The sequence below is a fragment of the Mustela lutreola genome, chromosome 3 (genome assembly GCF_030435805.1).
Source record: "Mustela lutreola isolate mMusLut2 chromosome 3, mMusLut2.pri, whole genome shotgun sequence".
In the NCBI taxonomy this organism is placed as follows: Eukaryota; Metazoa; Chordata; class Mammalia; order Carnivora; family Mustelidae; genus Mustela; species Mustela lutreola.
The window spans coordinates 94,353,601-94,371,557 of NC_081292.1; positions in this window are offsets into that span (position 1 = coordinate 94,353,601).

Genomic DNA, 17,957 nt, shown 5'->3' on the forward strand with positions numbered 1-17,957 from the left:
TTTGCCTCTCCATATAAACTTTAAAATAAGTTTGTTAATATTAAGCAAAATGAGACCTCAAGGATCTGAGAGATGTCTAAGAAGTACTTGATACATCCCTTGGGTATGGTTTATTGAAGTGTCCACCTGTCTGAAAGCTGGGGAATCTAGATAAGGGAGGGAAAATTAGTTATGATAAAACATATCAACAAACTTGAATAAATTTTGTAAAACTTATTGTCATGGCTCATATACAATATGACCAACAGAGGGACTATCAAAAGGAAAGCATTAGTTATGTTTATTGTGAAATTTTTTATTCAAAATAAAGCAATGAGAGGGGAAGACACAATGAGAAAATTACCATTTTTTAAACGGTAAACTTCTTACCAACTGGAATAGGTTTTATATTCTAAGTAGTATATTGAAAAGTAAAACATTGGGGCGCCTGGGTGGCTCAGTGGTTTGGGCTGCTGCCTTTGGCTCGGGTCATGATCTCAGGGTCCTGGGATCGAGCCCTGAATCGGGCTCCCTGCTCCGCAGGAAGCCTGCTTCCCTCTCTCTCTCTCTCTCTCTCTCTCTCTGCCTGCCTCTCTGTTTACTTGTGATCTCTGTCTGTCAAATAAATAAATAAAACCTTTAAAAAAAAGAAAAGAAAAGTAAAACATTAAAAAATAAAATTTTAATTTAAAAAAGTTATGTAATTTTTTAAAAAGGTTAAAAATAGCAGAACCATTTTTCTTATAACTGGAAAATACATTGTATATATATCTATCAAAAATAACTTGTCATGGGGGCGCAGGGTGGCTCAGTGGGTTAAAGCCTCTGCCTTCGGCTCAGGTCATGATCCCAGGATCCTTGTATCAAGTCCCACATCGGGCTCTCAGCTCAACAGGGAGCCTGATTCCTCCTCTCTCTCTGCCTGACTCTGCCTACTTGTGATCTCTGTCAAATAAATAAATAAAATCTTTTATAACAAAAATTTTAAAAAATAACTTTCATGTCTGGAATCAGGAGCATATGGAAAAAAATAATATCTGAGGACAGTACTTCTGCCATGTTTTGTGCCTTGTTAATATTTTTAAACAGTCAGGCAACTTTTAGCTTTATTGAAATACCTGCGAAGATACTAGCAGTGCCTTTTGGAGCCCTATGACTATAAAAATTAATTGCAAATATTCAAAATGTTTACTATGGTGTCACTATTTAGGGCAACCACTAAGTATATTTCAGAAGTAAGCATAACTGTTACTCTTCCATAAGGCAAAAGGGCATATTTTCAGGAGTTCCATTTGCTGTACCAGGAGGTGAATCAAGTAATGATTTTTGTCTATAAAATAATTCACTTTTCAATCTAACATTCCTCATTCCACATTAAAATAATAAAAACTAGGAGGAGACTAAAACAAACAAACAACTACAACTACAACAACCAGCTTTTCCTTCAGTGGAAAAGTAAATATAACCTTATGAGTACCCAGAAATTTATTTTTAAATATTTTTAAGATAAGCGTTTTTGTTAGAAAACCATATATTTTATATTGCTAAGAAATAACAGGCAAAGTTTTATTAACTTCTAAAAAGTCTAGTTACTTTTATTTATCTATTAACTCATCTCTTTATGAAGTAGAACATGATCACACCTATTGTATCTACCCAAGTTTGTATGCTTTGGTTATTTCATGTTTGCTACTTCCTTGCTTAATTTTTACAATATTTGATACATAATAGTATCTTTAAGTCCATCTACGGTTTCACAGAATTTGTTTGAACTTCATAAAAATGTACCATACTTTTTGCACTGTCCTTGTTTAAATTCTCTATTAACTTTCCAAGATTTATTCACTTTAGAGGGTGTAGCTATCATTTATTTTTATTCCTCCATAATGCTATGTTTACAAATTTGTATTTATCTGTACCTTTAAAAATATCTTAATTATATACCATTTCTCATCTCACGTAACACTCATGTTACTTCTACACTTATCAGATATTATGTAACTGAAAACCACAACTCAGCAACAATATAGAACCATTTTTCAAAATTCAATGGCTTACCAGAATTCTTTAATTCTATCCTTTATTTGTATTAGATGACCCTTTATTCTGGTATTTGGCATTGTTCATATGGAGGAAAGCTTATAAGTTGATATTTCATAAATAGAAGGATTTATTATGATTGATTAATTATTTTCATTTAGAATGCATAGAATATGGTTGATTTAATATTTGTTTCTTACTCTCTGCCTGGAACATAGTGCTATCTATGTAATAGCCACTAAAATATTAAGTTAATTACCTAGACTTTAAACTTCATATGAATAGGAATAACATACAGAACTCTTCACAGATTGGGACACCTGGGTGGCTCAGTCAGTTAAACGCCTGAGCCTTTAGCTCAGGTCATGTTCTTAGGGTCCTGGGACTCAGTTCTGCAACAGATTCCCTGCTTAGCCGGGAGTTTGCTTCTCCCTCCCCCTGCTGCTCCCCATGCTTGTGCTCTCTCTCACTCTCTCTATTACAAATAAATAAAATTTAAAAAATGAATTCTTCTCAGATAGCTAATATAGAATATCATCTTTGTATTCATCAAAGGGAAAGTGCCATATAATAATGAAATTCAGACTACTTCAAATTCATTTTTTAACCAGTAAGAAAGTACTGGAAACAAGCCAAAAATGTCTTTAATGAATTAAAGAAATAGATTGATTTTCAATATCCTAATGTTTCTAAAATAAATTGCAAGATTTTTATACTAGATATCAGTGTAAATATTCATTATACAAGGATATTCTAAAAATAAACCTGAGAAAACTATTTGACATACATGATGACAAAAACGAGTTTGACAAAAGTCAGTTTGGGTAAAACTTACAACACCTACCACCTGAAACTCTTGTTCTATAATTTAATTATTTTAATTTACAAAAATACAAAAATAATATATCAGAGTAAGTCTATTGATAGCTTTGAAGGTATGCTCTGGTTGTGCACTCTTTACTATTGAAAGGGGAATCAAATATGTGATGCTTATGGTGTGACTATATTAAAATTCAACAAGTTCAGAAGCATACAAGGAATAGAATAAAGATAAAAGATGACCCTTACTTATCCTAAAGATAGACAATGGTATATATGTGCTAGTTGGGGAGACAATCCAGTCAGTAGATGGAGGATGTAGTGTTGGAAAAAAAAAGACACAACGTTTTGGTTAAACGTTTAGCACTATATTTAACAAAGTGAAATTGTGTGTTAATAGCCTTGAATAAAATCCAAAAAATATTTTCAATTCATTGAAGATTATTTAGGAAAAACTTGAAAAATACAACTTGATAAGGATTCCAATAAAAGATTCATAAGCAATACAAGTTTCAGAATTTTTAGTATATTTTCCCTAAAAAGCCATTTGATTTAATTAAAAAGAATTCTATTTACCTGCCACTTAAATAAGAGGAAATTATTTGGTTTTGTAAAAAGTCAATAAAATAAATTAACATATCTTCAGAAAACAGATATGCACACTAATTTTAAAATAATAGTGCTTAAGCTGTTCAGCAAACATTTGCAAAATTCCTTGCCATCAGCTGGCTCTGGAGTTCTGCTAGGTGAGTAAGGCCATGTATGTTACTGCTCAGAGTACTGACGCAAAGCAATTGTCCCCTTCACCTCCATTTTTTGCCGTTGATATGTCATGCTATGTTGTTTAGAGATCCATAGATGGCCCTACATGAAGGCCTTTTTTTGTGTGTATAAGGGTGACTGTGATTTAACTTTCAAATCAGATGGCTCCTGATTTACAATGATTCAACTTATGATATATTTGGCAATGATGTGAAAGTGAAAGTGATTCAGTAGAAACTGTACTTTGAATTTTGAATTTGGGTCTTTATAAAAAGGGCCAGTGACATATGGTATGGTGCCGTCTTGTGATGCTGGGCAGGGGCAGTGAGCCACAGCTCCCAGTCAGCTAGAAGATTACAGGGGTGAACACCTGATATTCTTACAACCATTCTATATATAAACATTCTTCTTTTTTTTTAGTGTAATATTTAATAAATTGCATGTGATATTTGATACTTTGTTATAAAATAGGCTTTGCTTAAGGTGATTTTGCCCAAATGCAGGCAAATGTAAGTGTTCTGAGTATGTTTAAATAAGCTTAAGGTAAGCTATGATATTTGATAGTTTAGGGGTATTAAATGCATTTTCAATTTTTTATGTGTTTCTCTGTACATAGCCCCCTTGTAAGCTGAGGAACATCTCTATATGTATATGTAGCCTTGTTATGGCTTACATATTATTGGCATGAAACATCTAGAACAGTACGTGTGCCATATAATTGTCTACAACATCAAACAAGTTTCTTGAAAACTTGTGCCAAAGGGGTTATGTCTTTAAGGATTCTTATTTCAGAAGGGTTCTCTCAAATGTAAGATTTTTAGAAGTTAAGTGAAAATCTGACCAAACTAAACATTTTTCCATTTTCCCTAGTGAGCAAAGATAGCTAAAATCTATCTGCCATTTTCAACACTGTACTCAACGACTGTAATTCTAATTTAAGAACAGATTATTTATATCAAAACCACATGTTGGCCTAATCTTACACAATATTCATAAATCTCACTCAGAGCCTTGGACACTTTTATTTGTTGAGTCTATATGTTACTATGGACATTCATCTTTTTTGACCTCATAGCTTCGTGTATGTCTATACTTTTGAAAATACATGCATCATAGTTCCATTGTAAAATGTCTGGGTTATAAAATGTGCTATGCTAGCAAAATGGTAATAAGAACATACAAATGACCTGATGTAATGAACTGGACCAGATTGCCAGATATCACTTTTCATACCAGAAAGATTCAGTGGTAAGTTTTAAAATGGCCAGCTATACTTCGACTGAATTATAACTCATTTAACTTCTTTCTTTGTGTACAGTATTATACATTACTCAGTACTATAGTAAATAAGTACTTTGGACAGATGTAAGTATGCTGTAATAAAAAATGTTTTTCTTCTTTCTTTTAGTCCTTTTTACTTGTAAGACTAGCCACAAATACCATGCCTCTCCCAAAATAATTTGCAATCCAAATTTATCTCTAAATGACTTTATTGCACAGAAAAAAATATATATATATACACTTACAGTAGACATGTTCAAAAATAGTTACACAACAGCAGGGCCCTAAATGTAAGCAGTATACTTGTTTTGTTTTGTTTAGTTTTGTTTTTTTCTTTAAAAAAAAGAGGTTATGTGAAATATTGGAATTTTATTTCGAGGCGTAGTATTTCAAGACAGTTAACTACACTTATGGTGTCAACAGCCTCTTGTTGGCAGTATGATTTTATTGGCTCCATGGAATAACAGCAAGAATTTACTATTGCTTCTTTCTTTTATGACACACACAGAAAAAAAAATTGACACATTTGCACAAGACCAACCAGAATCATTTTAACCTATCAAAATTGATGGGAGGCCTTCACTGCCAAAGTCACTGCTGGGTTTTCACAATTCATTGCAGACAATCTGCTACTCCCATTATGATAAAGGAGAGAAGAGTCATAATCAGGGAAGAAAGCTAGATTAATACTTGTAATTATCATTGAATTATTTAGCCTGCTATAGGATTATTATTAGTAGTGTCATTTGATAATTTTCTCTCATTTTAGTAAACACAACTGTGAGTAATTACCCTACCTAATATTTCTCTGTATTGGCTGACTAGCTAGCAAACATTCATGAAAATATCCATTAGCCACACATATAAAATGCTTCATTATGATGCTGTTGAATCAGAACATACCACTACCTGATCCTGTAGCTCTTTGAGGATTTGCAAATCAATTAATTCTATGTTTATTGGATTCTTCCCATACAATTAGAAAATTTATAATAGAGTCCATGAACATTATTAGTTTTACCATTTTAAACCAGCAATCACACTTTGATTTTTACAACAAAAGCAGAAATATAAACACACACATTTGGATCTGTTTTCTGTTAGTCTGTCTGGACTTCAAAATCCTATTCCTCAAGATAATGCACACCAAAGTTCTGGATTAAACAAGAAATTAGATGGCACCTGAACACTTGGTTTAATATTCTCAAATGGACTATGCAACTTATTTCTTACATTATGACATTGTTTTACAAAGATGCACACTTTTATAATGTTAGTATTTGTAATAATCAGTAAAGTCAATTAATCATGATTAAAAATCAAACATAAAAATTTCTACTTTTTGCTTTTACCCCCTCCATTTAGAACTTATTTATAGCCTGATAATTCAAAGGTCCCTATGTTTATGAAAATCTGGACAGAAATAGCTCTAAGATCCCATTCAGAACTTGATATTAATCTAAGTCTTTTGGCTCCATTTATCCTGAGGGCAAAGAGTAGGACAAAGGATTTGAGTACTGTTAGTTTATCTGGGAGATTATCCAAGGTAGAAAAGAATGGGAAAGTGATACAGTGAAGAAGCAAATTTGTCAAAGAGGTACGTTGTTGATATAATTGTTGTTGAAAGAAAATGAAGGCTTGCTTTTACTGAAAGGTCCTGAGAAACTTCTTTAAGTTGTCCTCATGAAGAATTGAAAACTGACAATTTTATCTATGGTTCTTATTTCCACTTCACTGAGAGCTGTCCTCAGAGGACATTTACTCTCCTACACTTTGGGGTTGTGTTGGACAGACACATTCTAAAATGAGAGAGAGAACATGAGATGCTATCAGTGTTAAGTAACTGCAATTTCCCATGGAACTATCCACCACAGGTTTGGCTATAATCAGGTGTTGGGCCTTGATATCAGAGGGATTTGAGGCAGAATCATTAGGTTAATCATTATATCTGAAATTTCCAAAAACTTCAACTGATGAAACTTTGATTATAAATCTATAAATATATCATTAAATCTACAGTATTCAAATTATTTTCATAGAAATACACAGACAACGCATCAATTGATTAATATTTAAATGTTACAAAATACTGAACTGAAAGAATTTGGTCATATAACAACGTGTAAGAAGTAGAACTTAGGTTTAGGTTAGAACTCAGGATGCATTGGAGACTCAGTTAAGAAATTGAATGGAGGGACGCCTGGGTGGCTCAGTGGGTTAAGCCACTGTCTTTGGCTCAGGTCATGATCCCAGGGTCCTGGGAACGAGCCCCAAATCGGGCTCTCTGCTCAGCAGGGAGCCTGCTTCCTCCTCTCTCTCTGCCTGCCTCTCTGCCTGCTTGTCATCTCTCTCTGTCAAATAAATAAATAAAATCTTAAAAAAAAAAGAAATTGAATGGATGTCTGACAATCTTATAGGTTTGCTAAAACTCAGTGACTTTGAGTTCACGTGTGGCTATGCAGGAATTTTTAACTTTCTCTAATAAGTTATTAGATTTGATTATCTAATGGCAGTAAACGATGGGCAAAAGCAAAGTACAAACCCCATAAAGACAAAGACACTCAGTATGAGAAAAGAGTAATAGATAAGAAGAATCAATGCATTTGAGGAAAGTGGGAATTGAAATACACAATGATTGTTGATTTTGTTTAGATGGAGAAAACAAAACTAGCTTGCAAGAAGGAAATAACAGAAGACATGTTGTGATGTGAGACAGAATCCTGGAAAAGGCAGTAACGTGGAATAAAGGAGTAGGGAGAGCATATCAGGTAATTTGGATAGGAAGGAGTTAGGAGATAATTGCTTGATAAATTTTATATGGCCCACGTAAATGCACAGATTTCTCTTCTTTAATTTATATGGAGAACAGGGTGTCCTTTCTCTTCCCTTTCAGAGCACCAGAGGTGTACTCTTTCAGACTGAAAACCTGAAAAGCTCAGGACTCAATTGCTTAAGCACAGCTGAGAGGACATATTTCAATTAAGATTCACATTTTGCTGTATGTAGTAGACTTTCAAAAGTGGTTTAACCATATTTTTTCATTTAACAAGAAGATTACAGAGAGTGTTTTCTGGTGTTGGTTCAGAGTCTTAAGAAAGTCAAGTGAACTATCTTAGAGGTTTTCATGGCTTTTTATTCACAGTTGCAAAAACTGCTGTTGGAGTTCTCACTATTAAGCCCACATTTCTGGCAGAAAGATAGAGGTAAAAGAGCATGATAGCTTGTACGACTGATACTTTGTCATATGGTTACAATATCACTAGAAAAGAGACAATAAAATATTTGATGTTGTTTTAAGTTTCCTTGTTGTCAATCCCTCAGTGCTTTCTGATATTAAAGGAAAAAGTAGATGGATATTGACCTGGCAACTATCAACACCTGTCAGTCTCTCTTGGATAACCAATATCTCTATAATCTCTTCTTCCCAGTAAAAAAAAATATATATATTCATAACCCACACTGTGCGATCTCAAGTTACTGCACCAAGATAAAATTACAATGATTTTCAGTTGTTCCAAATGGACAGAATACGCTTCCTTATGATATCATGTCTTATAAGATAGATAATTGGCTTGCTACCAATATACCCAGATGTGACTGTGGAAGAGACAGGAAAAAAATAATAATATTTATTTATTCCTTGGGTTGACCCTGTTTACACAGATGCATTACTATTAGAAAAGGTTGGTTTGGGACATTGGAATGAATTTACTTAATGGGTCTGTATGTAATTGGGTGGGAGGAAATTTTTAATTTCTACAAAAATTATTAGAATTCTATCTTATTCTCTTTTGTTAATTTTCACATGTTAACAAAGCCAACGTTTTTTTCTAGCAGACAAGATCTTAAATCCTAACGAAACTCAATTATTTCCTTTTTTTTTTTTTTTAAAAAAAGCCTCATCTTCTCTCATGCTGCTTTAAATACAACTCAAAAAAAAGGAATTAAGTGGGGCAGTAAGACCAGACTTTTTATTTTATTTCATTTATCTTATTTTTAATTAAAAAATTAAAGATTGTATTTATTTATTTGAGAGAGAGAGCATGAGTGGGGCAGGGGGAGGTAGCTGCAGAGAGAGACTGTGAAGTATACTCCTTAATGAGCAGGAAGCCCGATATGGAGCTCGATCCCAGGGTCCTGACTGAGATCATGACCAGAGACAAAGGCAGATACATGTGCGAAATCCCTTTCTTTCTGGGAAACAATACTTTACAAGAGATGTTTGAAAAAGTACTGGGGAATCAACTTTAATAGGAGGCACAAAAATTTAATTGACTTTTGTAAAGCTACAGGGATTCAAATGATGGGAATCCCAGCCCATTTAGGTTGTGGACCACAGAGTATTCTTCTCTGTAATATTTTATTTTCTTCCATGTCTACTAACTCCAGTCCAAGTTCACTGATCTCTTTTTAGATAGTGCAAAACATGGCAAAGAATACCAAACGAGTGCCCAATATTCTACATTTATTACATCATTTCTAACATATAGAAGTGTGTTATCAAGGCTGGTTCTGTGAAAGAACATAGTTATGCTAAAGTGTGTTTTGTTCTCCAAGAAATTAAATGCATGATTATCACGCAATTATAAAATACTTGTGTCAAGAATTTTTATTCAAAAATTAATAAAAGAAGCAGATATTAAAACTAGTTCACATGGTTATTTGGGATATAAGCAGAGTTGTGCAGCAGAAGTGCTCTGGGCCCATAATTTGGGATATAGCATTTATGTTTTCTAATGAAATATCACTAATTTGCATTATTGTTAACAAGAATCTTGTGCATTACCATCAGTTTTCTACATTATAACATTATAACTTCTTGCTCTACTGTTTGTAAATAACTTTGTCAATAGCAAGCTAATAAATGGGGTGACTCCAATGGATTGAGATCATCTCCAGAGTTTCTGCTACATAATGCCCAGGACTCCATTGAAAGGACACCTAAGAATTTATTTTGCCCAAAAATTTGATCATTTTTTTCACTGTCCTTACCTATTATCCAAACCTAGTCCTTTTGCTTCACCTTTCAGTCTATGGACAACCCTGTATCTGAGTGAAAGGGGAGACTGATCACCTCCCATTAGCCAGAGATGCCCAGAAGGGGAGGGTATCCAACCTGTTTGAATCTGAAGAGTGCCTGACTGTGTGAATGTGTCTGTATGGCTCCACCACTTCTGCTACGGAGTCTGAGTGGGCTGCACCTTGAGTCTCGCAGGGCGTCATATGGCATAACGGTCATCTACTCCACGGAGTAGCCTGGTCCGGGGTTTATACGGACAGGCCTTAGCTAAGACGCTCCTAAATTCCCATGAGGGATGGGAACAGGACAGCAGGGGAAAGATCCCCCTCCTTTGTCTGCGACATCATTCATGATGGGAGGGAAACCCAGGAAACTCCTATCTTAAGACTGCACACTTAGAAATAAAATAAAAAAGGGAAAGACACTGGTATAAAAAGCTGGTTTTCTTTCTGTTTAAAAGGGGCAAAGTTTTCTTAGCTAATTGATCTGTTAAAGAGTGTAAATGGTTTTCTCTTTGCCTGCCTGGAAAATTCAGTTCCTATGTTTTGTTTTATCAGGTGTTAAACATCCCTAATTATATTTAGGCATGTGTTTTTAAACTTTCTAAGGTTTTAGCAATTGTTGACAAGATTTAAACCAATGATAAACCTTGGGTTACATTTGGGAAAATACTATAACTATTCTAGAGATTCTATGCACTTCCTAAAGTTTTAATGTTTTGAGAGATCATCGCTTGATATTGTAATTATGGGAATGTTATATGTCACAGAAACTGTAACCTGATTTTCTTGCAGCTAAATTGTAAACTCCCATGTCTCTTTAGCTCTAACCATATCCATTCTGAGTTTTTGTCATTTATAATTGTTTTAATTCTCTTGTAAAATGAGTTTTATCTTCAAGGAGATTCCTATAAAGGACTTTCAGGACAAATACAGATATTTAATATACTTGAAAATCCTAAAACTGAAATGGGTAAGAATTTCCAGAACTAACTAAAGCTGCATTCACCAGATTTAGTAATATGGAACTAAATGAACTAAAAGATTATAATGTTGTGTCTCTTAATGTTTTGTCTTACTTTAAACATTGCTGGTTCTCTCTAATGTTTGCTCTTCCAGACCAGGGATACTTCCTCCTAGTTATCTGTAACTTTGAGAGATGTGAAAGTGCTCAAGGCATTCAAATTTTCTCTCTATATGAACCCTCTGAAACCAAAAGGTCTCAGTAAGTATTCTTTCTTCCATGGCAATCAGTCATTTGCATAAGTTCAATAAGAATCTGTTCTCCTTTAACAGGACACCATTGAGAACTGGTTATTTTACCAAGGCTTTGACTGGAATGTCATATTTGAGAAAGACATGCATAGACTCAGATATGACCAAACAGCTTTAAGGAACTAACGTTGACTTTATGAAACCTGGAGCCATAAAGCCCCTTGGGACTTTTGGCCTGATACCTTGCTTACAGAGTTCCCAGCAGCCTCACCAGGTGAGTAAAGAATGTCACTCTTTGGTAGGTGCGAAAACTCAGAAGAGGAACTCGCCCAAATCAACAGGTATTGCAGGCAAGCCTGATGGCAAGTACAGGGCTTGGCTTCTGGCCCGGAGAGGCTACTAAAAGTTCAACCCAGAGATTCCTTATAAGAAGTTCCAGCAAAGCAGATTCTAAAAGATCTATATGATCACACTCAACTGTTCTTGCTGAGCTTATGTAAATAATGGGCCAAGTTTGTTAAAACTGGACTTGTTTCACAAGTGAATTAGTCCTGATTTGGCTATCTTTGTAAATGAGGGTTATTTTAGAGAGAAAAATTATATTTTAGTAACACATCTTTATGGATGTTAAATTCTAGATTTGATTGTCTTTAAATGATTACCTAAGCTAAACAATTTGAGGTAAACTTCAGAGAAGTTACACATTAGCTCATTTAGATGATCTTCTTGCTTTTTTATTTTGTGGGGATATTAGTAGAACCCCTTCACACATGATTAAACAACTGGAAAATGGGATTGATTCCCTTACAATTGTATAACTTAACTAACACCTTATGTGTGGCTGGGATAATGAAATTGCCTAAAAGCCAGCCTATTGCACTCCATAGGATTAATTATGGACTTGTGGAGACAATGGATGACCCCACTTTGTTTATGAGTGGATTGTATGATGCATGGGGGACTCCCCTTATCTCTTGACAAGTATTCTCACTTGCCAGTGATCCTCTGTAATCAGGATATTGTTAAGGCTGGACCACTCAAAGGTCTTCTTATTGGTTTCATCCCTTAGTCATATTTATCCTAGAGGCCACCTCTGTTGAGGTGCGATTGCAAACAGATGCTTTAGCTAAGCATAGAACAGCCCTCATAAAAGGCACCTCAAAGCTCACTATGGAACAGTCCCTGACTGTAATAACTTCACATCAGGTCCAGATTTGTCTTAGAAGCCAAAGGCCACCAATGGATTATAGAGGCCATCTAATTAAATATTGGACTATGCTTATAGATATGCCAGAAATAATACTTAAAATTTGTCAAACTTTAAACCTAGTTACCTGTATGCCTGAACTTGACCATTGTACTTCTTTCTCTATAGAGCAAAAATGTTCAGAGGTTATTGATCTTACTTACTCTATTTGTCCAGATTTAAGATGCCCCTGTTAAAAATACGAATGACAGTTGGTTTTCTGATGACAGTAGTTTTCATAGAAAGAATAAGAAAAGCTAGGTGTGCCATAGTGCTCACTTGCACTTTGCAATTGCCAAAGCCTAAGAATTAACATTTATACTGATTCCAAATATGCTACATGCCCATGGAGCTATTTGGAAGAAAGGGGATTGCTATCAAGCCATAAATCCCCAATCAAATATGGGCCTAAGTTTCAAAACCCTCCTTATCGCTATACTAAGGATGGCATATACTAAGGATGGCATATACTAAGGATGACATCTGAGATACATATCTGTGGCTTACACCCACGATTGGACAGCTCAGTCAGAAGGCAGTTTTATGCTGGGAACAAAGGAATCATACGAGTGGTATTGGGCAAATAACACACGATGTCTAGGATGGCTCACTAGAAATGTGTCCCCAAATAATAGTACTTCAGGCTACTGACTGGTTTGCTACTGACTGGGCAAGGCGACCTGGCATCAGATGGCCAGCTCCAAACGGAACCCACTGGATATGTGGAACCAACTTGTGGCCCTGGCTTCCTCCAGGGTAGATAGGTCGCTGTACTTTAGGATTTCCCTGAATTCATGGGTGCATTACTAAAACCATTACAACCCCAGCTAATCTCCCCAACTTGAAATAAAGATGGACGCGATCTGTTTTTAAATGGTATGATCACTTAGCATCCATTTTTGTTCCATCTGCGGGACTAGAGGATGTCATGTGTCATGTAGAAGCCTTTAATAAATATACTACAAAGGCACTCAATGATTCACTAAATGGCATCTCCCTACTTAATACCGAATTGTCACAGATACGCAAGGCAGTCCTACAAAATAGGATGGCCTTAGATGTCCTGAAAGCAGCCCAGGGTGGCACATGTGCAATTATCAAGACAGAATGTTGTTTGTACATCCCAGACTATCACAAAAGTATCACAGGACTAATTAAGGATATGAATGCCCAGATTAAGGCTCTACAAGGTCCCTCTCTCTCTTTTAGTGATTGGTTAAGTTCCTGGCTTGGAGGAGGGCTATGGCCAAATCTCCTTTTCGGGCTTCTTATTCTTATCGCCTTATTAACCTTAATATGTTGCTTTGTTCCATCTTTCTCTACTTGGTGCCGAGACTCCATTGCTGCAATGACTACACCACGACAGACGATCCTTATTGCACGCGAGGACGCCTCTTCACTGTCAGCGCTGGATTCAGCTGCCTCCACCTTTCGTAACTCCCTTATACATTCCTACCCTGATCAATATTGACCCCAGTAGGTAGGGACAGCTCTACGCCCCCATTCAGCACGAAGAAGTTACAGAAGATGAGACCTTCCACCTTCAACCCCCTTAAAGATTTAAGGGTCAAAATTGTTCAGGGGGGAATGAAGGAGCAGGAGGCTGGCTGAGGACAAAGCAAAAGCTGGCGCCTTGCACCCCCCCTTCACCCGCTCCCCTCCATATGTGTAGCATTCCTCAGGCACCCCTGACTGCCATAAAATGATAAATAGTTAACTTGCAGAAATCACAGTCCTGCAGGGTAGGAGTCTCCCTAGGTTTGCAAATGTCCTTGAAATTTACAACAAAGAAGTTACCTTACCTTTGATAGCCGGAATGTAACATTTCACCAGGAGACTCCCAATTGTCTTTATGTTAGTGCCTCATTAGAGAGAAAGTGGCCTTGGCTTGATAGTAACCAGGCCTTCAATATCCTGATAGTGCTTTTTTTTCCGCATGCGTGGGCTAACCGGCCGGTTCTGCTTCTGTAAGATTGCTTTGTCTGCTTTCGCGTGCGGGTCCCCTGACCCAATCCACTGACGCCAAGTATGCCTGTTCAAACTATCAATCAATCAGCTCAGCCCCACCCGAAACTTGTTTGTATCTGTCTATAAAAATTCTGCACCGACCCAGCTCCGGACCTCTCGGCGTTATTGGCAACGAGCAGCGCAGAGGTCAGGTTCGAACCTGCAATAAACGACACTTGTTGCTTGGCTTTGACTCACGTCTCTGGTGGTCTTTTAAATGGGGGTAATATTCAGTTGGCATTACACCCCCTCTCAAACATTGTTTATTTCTGTGAATGCTTTTCCTAGTTGGTTTCAGGGCAAGAGCACTCTTCATGGGGAAGGGGGGAAGGGCAGGACCCGAAGAGAGACCTAGTGGACTCTGACCTGAACCGAGAGCTAGCCTCAGGGCTCAATCTCAAGAGCCTGAGATCAACCCCTGAGCCAGAACCCAGAGTTGGGCACTTCACTGAAGGTGCCGCCCAGGTGCTCCTCAGCTGTTGTTGACCCATTTCTGGAGACGGGCGCCTGCGTGGCTCGGTTAGTTCATCGACTGCCTTGGGATCAGGTCATGACCCCGGGCAGGCAGGATCTCCTACCACCTCCCGCTCCCAGATCCTTGGGGAGTCGGCTTCTCCCACTGACCATCTCCTCTCTCATGCTCTCTCTCACTCATTCTCTCTCCATGAAAGAAAGACAAGCTTTCCAAAGTGTCTGGAGCCTTGTTGGATGGGCTTGAATGTGGTGGATCTCAGGGAGTTTTCTCATCGCATGCAGACACCTTGAGGATAGCCATGTCTTTCTAAAAGGATCCCTTGTTGTTCTGCAATGGTTTCTTTCTCTGTTCACGGATCGGGTGTCTTTCCATTGTCTCTTCTCAAGACCTCGGAAAAGCAGCCTTTGAGGATTCCTTTGGGTACATACGGACTAGCCCTTTTCATCCTTTCTCTTTCCACAAAATCTATACTAGCCTCTGCATCCCCCTATGTAGAGTTTATTTTTCACTGACCTATCCAGGTCTTTTCTTTCAATAGAATTTCAGTCGTTCATTCTGAAGGTCATTGTTGAAAAGTTAAAGATGAAGTCTACTAACTCGCTAGGCGTATTTTCTTTTTCCCATCTATTCCTTCCTCCCTTTCTATCTATACACATAGATATATATAGGAATACATATACACACACACGTGTGTGTGTGTGTGTGTGTGTGTGTGTGTGTGTATGTGTTTATGCATATGAAGTATCCCAGTCCTAAACCCCAGCACCTGGGAGCATGACCTTATTTGGAAATAGGGTCCCTGGAGATGTCACTAGCTAGGATGTGGTCATATTTTTGTAGACTGGGCCTCCAATTCGGGAGGACTTGTGCACTTCTAAGAAGGGAGAGTGCGGATACACAGATATGCACTGAGGGAGAAGGCCCGGTGAAGAAGTCCAAAGCCAGAGCAACGCTTCAAGCTGGAAAAGGGGCCTGGAGTAGATCCATCCACAATACCTACAAAAGGAGCATGTTCTACCAACACTGTAGCCTCTAGAAATGTGACACTGTCCACTTCTGTGGTTTCAGCCTCCAGGCTTCTGGTATCTTGAAATAGCAACCCTAGAAAACTTATATATATATGTATATATATACATATATATATACATTTATTTATTCATTCTTTTACCTAATAAAATATTTTTTCAGAATCTCAGTCTTCCTTCCTTTCAATAGAATGTTATTCACATTCTTTTGGTGCCTCCTGAACAATTCGACCACGTCTACCTCTTCAATTTGCATGAAAGTTATTCATACCTAACGTCGTGTGCCATTTCTTTAAAAACAGTTGGCATCTTTTTGCAGTTTCCAGTGTTTTTGGTTTGAGTATCTGTTTATAGGCTGATAAAGGTAACTTTCATCCTACTCTTTCCTTCTGTGTTTATTTCTTTCTAGGAAAGTATATTTACTACTCTTTAAAAAGAAGGACCTAGAAAAGCAAAATGGTTCTTCTTTGTATGTCTACATTCCCTTTCCCCATTTTTTGTTACCTCTCTTTAATGTCTCCCCCTGCTCTGAGGCACTGCATGTTCTAAGCAGCCTCAGACTGACGCTGAGTACACATACGGAATAAGGCATATTTTGAGTCTTTGTATAGAATCGTTCCTCTATTGCTTTGCAATGAATTACCCCCAAACTTAGCAGCCCAACCTATATATTTAAGTACTTATGATCTCACACCGTTTATGAAGGTCAGGCACCTGGAAGCTGTCGAGCTGTGTGTTTCTGCCTTGAGGTATCTCATGAGATTGCCATCAAATAGCCGGCTGCAGCTGTTTGAAGGACATGTGATGATAGACAGACCTCAAATCTGTGCAGGTGGCAGGTGTGGAGGGCTTCAGTTCCTTGCCACCCGGGTATCTACAGGGATACCTGCATTTCCACAAGAGCTAATGATAAATGAGAAAGAGAGAGAAAGGGAGGGAGTGAGAGGGAAGGAAAGGGGGAATAGAAGAAGAAAGGAGAGAGAGAGAGAGAGAAAAGAAAGAGAGGAAAAGAGAGAGAGAACAAAACAGAAGCCTCAGTGTCTTTCATAACCTAATTCTGTAACTGATTTACCCCCAATTCTGCTATATCCTGTTAGTCACACCAGATGTGGGAGGGTACAACACACATGCAGATACTGGGATGTGGAAATCTTCGTGGTCCTCCCCGAGGCTGGCTAGCACACTGACTTGTGCTTTTCCCCCCACACAATCTAACATCTTTGAAATTGGGATACATCTTACAATCAAAGGTATAGCATGGTTTGAAAGGCAAAATTCCCATTTAACAGCATTTAAATCGTCGTAAGCCTTATCATCATGATTTGAGAATATGCTATCCTGGGATATTCGGGCTTTCAGGAGGCTTCCTGGCTCCTGGCAGCTTGCCTTGACCCCAGTCTCTCACGGCCCCACCGTGACAGTCCACTTGCCACCTGCCAGATGTGCTCGGCTCCTGTCCTGTGCCCTTGCTCACCACACCACCCCTTCTGATGTGCCCTTTTCACGACTAAATGATCACACCAGGTACTGAAGCCTCCAGAAGATTTCCTGGACCATCCGGAAGCATCACAGTCTTCTCTTGCTATAGGATTGTCTATAGTCCTAGCTACTGCTTCCATCCATTCATCAGTACTTATGCTTCTGGTCTTGTAGACTTGCTGCACTTTCTGTGTAATAAATGTTGCTGTATGCATTTAGCCTTAAAAGCAGAATTTCTGGACTCTTCATAAAACATAAAGTCTTCCTTCCTCAGGTGAAACTGTAAAACTAATCCGGCACACATCAGTAATGGACAGCTATCCAAGAATGCACAAGCTCACTGTTATAAACCGAAGCTGCAAAGACCACTGTTTCCAACGTTCATCAAACTGATGAACATTCTGTTCCCTACAACTTCAACATTCTAAGATTTGCTTAGACAAGGCTTTGAAGTGCACCATCGCATAGGATGGGGAAGGGGTGCCTGCTCTTTTTTACTCGCAAAAATAGGGGTTCTGTCCAGTCACTGTGTTAAGAATAAAAGGTCAGTACTTCGTGACACTCTTGTAAGTGGCTTAATTTGTTGCCCTTTTTTTTTTTTTTTCAGGTT